The following is a 6921-nucleotide window of genomic DNA, read 5'->3' as shown; positions in this document are numbered from 1 at the left end:
GTGAGAGAGTGTGTGTATCATTTTGATTGGCTTTGGTTATTCATTGCTTTAAGTCAGTGTTTGCTTCTTTTGACACAGTTGAGATACCCTAAAGGTCTGACAGACAAACCTGACAGTGTGTAGTTGTGTGTTTGTGTGAATAGAGGTTGTATTTGTGTTTTGTTTTGTTTTGTTTTGTTTTTGTTTTTTTTGGGGTACAGGTCGGTTAGATAAGGCAGCACAGTTGGGTTAAGCACACAAAGTAATATGCAAATGCATCATTCGGAAAAAAATTAATTGTCACGTTTCCCAAAGGAAACTGGCAGATGACAACCCAAACGCACAACTCATGGACAGGAAGGTCACATAGAACTCAGTGTAATAGTCTAGGGCAGGCAGACAGGCACAACAGGTTCAATTTACCGGAGGTCAATCCAAACATGAAATCAGATCTGACGAGGGGCAGGCAAAGAAACAAAGGCTGTACACACAAGACAAGACAATCTGGCATGGTGTTGACTCAGGACAAAACCAGGGGCATGAGCTGACACGACAAGACAGGTGAACTTCAAAATAAAACAGGAAAGATAGACAATGATAGAGGTAATAGGTTGACTGACTCAACCTATAGAAGACCAGGACTGCAAAAAATAAGTGACAGAACTAAACTAGGAGACATAGTAAAATAACAAACTCGGAGATATCATAACAGTACCCCCCCCTTCCCCTTAAGCGGCAGATTCCAGATGTTCCAACAAGGGAGGATTCAGGGGCCAGTAGTCTGGTCAATGATGAATGGGGCTGGGGATCTCAGGCGGATGGCCTTAGTTTTAGACCGATTGATGCAACTGATCTGGAGGGTGGCCATGCAGGACTGAAGGGTGGAGCAGCTCTGCAAGATTACCTGGAGACCGGCGACGTGGGTGGGGCTGCTCTGGTGTTTGACAACATGGGCAGGACCGCCGTTCAGGGGGCTGGTGATGTAGGCAGGACCACTTTGGAGAGTGATCAAAAAAGACAGGAAACCAGGAAGGTGATTCTTGGGTGGCTGGCCAGAGGCCCTGGGACTGAGGGAACAGGAACCGGTCTCACAGGAAGCTGGGCCTCTGGAACCATAGGAGCCAGGGCCTGGTAGGGCATTGGCGAAGATGGCTGATGACTCAGGATCAGGCTGGGTGTTGGCAAGGGCAGCTGACCGCTCAAGATCAGGCTTGGTGTCAGCATAGACAGACAACTGCTCAGGATCAGACTGGGTGTCAGTACGGACAGAGACCTGGAGCAGGCTGAGCATCGGCAGGGGTGGCCAATGGCTCGGAAACTGGGACAAGCTGAGCATTGGAAGGGCTGGAAGATGACTCAAGTGCAAGAACAGGCTGGCCCTTGGTAGCGGCACTGGGCAGTGGAGACTGCAAAAAAACTTGGCAACCACCATTCTCCTGGAGACAGGCTGAGCATCGGTAGGGCCAGCTGACTGCTTGGGAACAGGAACAGGTCAGGTGATGGCAGAAATGGTCAAGCACTTGGGAACAGGAACAGGCTGAGTGTTCCAGAGGGCAGCCGACAACTCAGGTGCGGGAACAGGCCTTGGCATCAGCAGAGGTGGCCGATGGCTCATGAACTGGCTGGCCCTTTTAGTGGCGCTGGGCAGTAGAGACTACCGACGGCCTCTATAACCATGCTTTCTCATGCTTTGTCCTGGGAACAGGCTGGGCCTCAGTTGTGGTACTGCAAAGCGGGAACTCTGGAGACCAGCCTGAGGACGTTAGGGAGGCGGCCGTAGGCTGAGCTGATGGTGTCTGGGAGGCAAGAGTCAGACTGGGCTGTACAGGTTCTGGGTCTGAGGCAGAAGAATCTGGAGAGGAGGCTGAGCGGGACTGCAGGGGATTGTTGAGTATGTCTTGGATGACATCGTACTTGGGAACAAAGTGGCTCACCCACAGCCTCTCTTTGAACCACTGCATCAGAGTGGAAACCTTTATCAGGTGCTGGTTATACCGCAGTGGGTTAGAAGCAAAGAGCAGAGCCACTACATACTAAACTCTGCTACCTTTTCTGGGTAGTTGAGCAACTCCTTGGTGCTGGGCTGTGAGGACACAGGGGGGCGGGACCGCAGTGGTTCAGGATGCTGGCAGGTACTGACAGGACAGGCTCTGGAACGGACTGGTCTGATTTCTGCATGGCCTGTTGAACCCCTGTGTTTCCTGCCACAAAGCCTGGAAGTCTAGCTGATGCTACAGGGACTGCCCAGCAGAAGACAGTTTCCCAGGAAAAGGGTTTGGGGCTGGAGCCGGCTTGGGACAGGCAGACTGCAGTGCCTCTGCTATGGAGGAAATGCTAAGAGTGCTGGGTTAACAGCAGAAAGCCTGCTTACCAAGCCCTTGTGTTGTCCCACCATTGATGGAGCCCCATCGGTGACAATGGACACAATTTTGCTCACATCCAAGCCGTTCTTCTCAAAGAACTGTGTTAATTCATTAGAAATTATTTCCCCAGTCATGCGCCCAGGCAGAGGAAGCAAACAAAGTAGCTCTTCCCGAAAGATCTTCCCATCAAAAATTCCTGTGAAAACAGGTAGCTGTTCCATATCGGTTTGGTCACATGACGAGTCTATGGCTGGTGATATGGCTTCCGCTTTCTTCAAATCGGTGAGTAGATTGGAAAACACCCCTCCGCTAAAAGTTCTACTCTTCTTGTTGCCGTGTTAGCCGACAAGGGTACCCGCTTTATGTGTGGTTATCCTAACTGGCTGTTTGTCAAAGCCAGGTGGATGCCCAAATAGTGCACCAGCCAATCAAAGAAAGGAGAAGGACAACAGCTGTGTAAGCGTAAAGCAGTGGTGATTCCGTATGTGGCGGGATTGTCGTAAAGTTGAGACGCGTATTTTCCAAACACCACATCTCAGTTGCGCCAGAAATGGGTTCACCCCAAAGATCGGTCTCCCGGCACAAACAGAGCAATATAGTGTACGCTGTTAATTCATTCTTCTTCACGTGACTGACTGTTTACACCCCACTCTTCCCGCTCGGTCTCCGCTTCCACCTTTGGTGGCACTCGAAGGTGCTGTTCCACCCGCTGTCTCTCTCTGCTGGACTCATCTGTCCTTTACCTTTCGCCGGGAATTTTCCCCATACAGACTATTATTAGGCACCGTGCCTCTCATCCACATGAAATATCTAATAGCAGAAACAACAACAACCAAATATCTGGAGCAAATATCTGCAATTTGCGTCCTATTTGTTATACTCCTGTTAGTTTTATTTCTGCTTTGAGACCAAAAATGTTGGCCTCTTGAATGTGAGATCGCTGGGTTATAAGTCTTTTATCATTAATGATTTTATTGTTTCTAATAAACTGGACTTTTTATGATTACCGACACATGGCTGCCCCAAGGGACACTGTTCCCTTGATTGAGGCTAGCCCTTCTGATTTTGCATATTTTCACATTCCCAGGCCCTCTGGTAGAGGGGGTGGCCTAACTGTTTTTTTTTAATATATATATAAGTTAGGTCTTTGTGCCATATGTTACTTTTGGTAATTTTATCTCATTTGAGGTTTTATGGTTTTTTTTAAATCACTGGCCCTCCCCTTTACTCTGAATCTTAATTTATAGGCCCCCTAATTCAGTTTTATCTCTGAATTGTCTGACCTTTTATCTATTGTCATCTCAAAACATGTCAGGATGCTTATTCCTTGGCGGTTTTAATATTCATCTGTGTTGTCCTTCCCATTCCCTCACTTCACAGTTTTTGGATCTTATAGACTCTTTTAACCTCATTCAATCTGTTAAAGGGGACCACATACTCCAAAGGCCAGATCTTAGACCTAATACTCTCATCTGGTTTCTCTCTCAAATGTCTTAATCTGGTAGATATGCCTGTATCTGACCATAAAGCTGTCATTTTCAAAGTCCCACTACAGCTCGCTACTCCTAGTCACTATCCTAAAACACACTCTCACATTCTCAACGCTGGCTCTGCAGTTTAAATTCTGGAATGCTTTTAATTCTTCATCTTTTAATCCCTCTTTATCCACCCTCAATCCAGATGCACTATTAAATTAATTCAGTGATCAGTGCCTACCCATCCTTGACCAAATTGCACTGCTTGAAACAAGGAAACAAAAAATCTAATAACCTCCCCTGTCTAAACGATTTTGAACGTGTGCCCTTAGAAGACTTTAGAAAATCAGAATAACAATGAACAGTCAACAAATCCGAATTAGCATTTAACACCCTTAAAAACCAAACGCTAATTTACCAGAAGGCAATTAAGGCTGCGATATCAGCGTACTTCTCTGAACTAATAACAAGAAACAACCACAATCCCAAAATTCTCATCAGGGGTAATTGATTCTGTTATTAATGGTCCCCTCTACTTCTCTTTTTGCATCTGATGTTAAATTGTTCGAAAAAATGTCTCACTCATTTTCCAAACAAGGTGGAGAATATTAGGTCCAAATCCAGCCAGGGCTCTTGCATTCGTTCCGTTCGCCATGTTAATTTTGCCCCTTTCACCCAGTTTCAACCAATTACAATTTCAGTGTTGGAGAGTACAGTCTCCAATATGAACTCCTCCTCCTGCGACCTGAACATCATTCCCACTAAGCTGTTCAATGAGGTATTTTCTACTATCAGCCCCGTTATTTGAAAATTCTTAATAATTCTCTGGTCTCTGGTTCTTTTCCAGACAGTTTTAAGCATGCCATTGGTCACCTATTGTGGAAGAAACCCAATTAAAATCCCGTGTCCCTAAGAAACTACAGGCCAATCTCCAAATTGTCCGTTTCTATCTAAGGTTCTGGAGAGAGTAATTTCCCCTGAGTTCATTTCTTTTATGAACACTAATACTCTTTTTTTTATAGTTTCCAGTCTGGTTTTAGAGCACTTCATAGTACCAAAAAAGCTCGAATTAAAGGTCACTAATGAATACTGTGACTGCAGACAGAGGCGACTGCTCAGTTTTAGTTCTTTTAGACTTAAGTGCTGCCTTTGACACGGTCGATCACAACATCCTCTTGCATTGCTTATAGATTTGTGTTGGCATTAAAGGTTCTGCTGTTAGCTTATTACACTCTTATCGCACCAAGAGAACTTTTTCTGATGTTCTGGGTAACTCGCCCTCCCTGGTGGCTCAGATGAGTTGTGGTGGGTCCGCGGTGGTTGTAGCGGGTCTAAGCATCGGCTTTGTGTCGATGCAGTTGCCTACTGGGGACCGGGGTTCGCGTCCCGGTCTCGTCAGATCCGACTATGGCCGGACTCGATGAAGCAGCAATCATTGGCAACGCTGTCTTCGGGAGGAGGGCGGGAGTCGGCTTGTGTTCGTCACGTGAATGCGACTCTGGGTGTGTCTGGAAAAAACAGTGGTTCGGCCTGGAGTCGCCTTGTCATGAAAGTGGCGAGGCGGTCTCCTTCGAGACTGCCGGCCCGGAGAGATGCAGTTGGCGAATGCATGCAGTACGAGGGTGGGTGTTTGAATTAAAATAGGGATCGATTTGGGGAAAAATCTGAAATATTTTTTTTTAGATGAGTTGTGGTGTCCCTCAAGGCTCAGTTCTTGCCCTCCTTCTCTTTTCTATAATACATGATGCCCCTTGGCCAGGTCATTCAAATCACAATGTGCTCTACCATTTTTATACTGATGACACTCGGTTATACATGCCACTAAAACCCACAGATCCGAGCACCCTAGCAAAATCTCACAACTTGTCTCTCTGACATTAAATCCTGGGTATCAAAAGATTTTCTTAAATTGAATGATGATAAGTATGAGATCACTCTGTTCGGTCCCAAAAATTCCATCAGCCCTTTTGTTACTAATCTTGGTGGTCTGTCAGGTAGTCTTAAGCATGCTGCTAGGAATCTTGGGGTAATATTCCGTGCTAACATCAGTTTTGATAATCAAATCAAATATGATTTTCAGTCATGCTTTTTCCAGCTCAAGCTAATATCCAAAATTGGCTAATTTTTATCAATTGCCTATTTGCAAAAAAGGTGTACATGCTTTTATCTATTCTCGGCTTGATTATTGTAATGCACTTTATTCTGGTATCAACAAGGGCTCCCTCCATCATCTGCAGCTGGTACAAAATGGTGCCTGCTCGGCTCATTATTGGGACAAGGAGGCATGATGACATTACTCCTGTGCTCGCTTCCCTACACTGGCTGCCTGTTATATTTCGTATTGATTATAACATTTTACTGCTCACTTTTAAGGCTTTAAATGGTCTTGCTCCTTCATACATTTGTGATTTATTGACTTGGTATATGCCACCTCGACCATTAAGATCTGCAGATGGAGCCCTGATGGTTATTCCTTGGTCTTGGTTTGTCACAAAGGGTAATCGGGCTTTTGCTGTTAGAGCCCCCACACCATGGAAATCTCTTCCTATTGAACTAAGACAAACCAAGTCTCTAGCTTCTTTTACACCCATCTATACACCCATCTACAGGCGAGGGGCCACTCTTTCAAGGATGAGGATGTGCACATCCTGATAGGGTGAATGCTGGTTTGAATCGGGAGTCACAGAGGTCAACTACGTGAGGGAACGACCATCCCTGAACTGGGGGGGGGGGGGGTAAGAGTACATCTGTCGCCATTTTTACAGTGCTGTGATTGCAACTATTCCCCAATCCTCTGTGAATAGTACACATGGCCGTTGTAACTCTAGTTAAAGCTCACACCAGTATTTACATATGAAACTGGCCGTTGGTTTCAGTCGTTATGCCACTGTATTGTTTATAAGGGTGGTGACACCTGCAGTCAGTTGAGACTGAAGAGGTCACTTAGATGAGTGATGAAACGTAGTATCTGTCAATAGACGCTGTGTCCAGATGAACTGATGCAACTTGCTTTGATTGTTCTTACCTGGATTACTGAGCATGCACAAAGACATTGTAGCTATTGTACTTGTCATTACAAATCAGGACACATCATTATAATTAAC

This window comes from Lampris incognitus, chromosome 1 (genome assembly GCF_029633865.1).
Source record: "Lampris incognitus isolate fLamInc1 chromosome 1, fLamInc1.hap2, whole genome shotgun sequence".
Taxonomy (NCBI): Eukaryota; Metazoa; Chordata; class Actinopteri; order Lampriformes; family Lampridae; genus Lampris; species Lampris incognitus.
The sequence above is the reverse complement of the archived record's forward strand: the minus strand, read 5'-3'. Positions refer to the sequence as shown.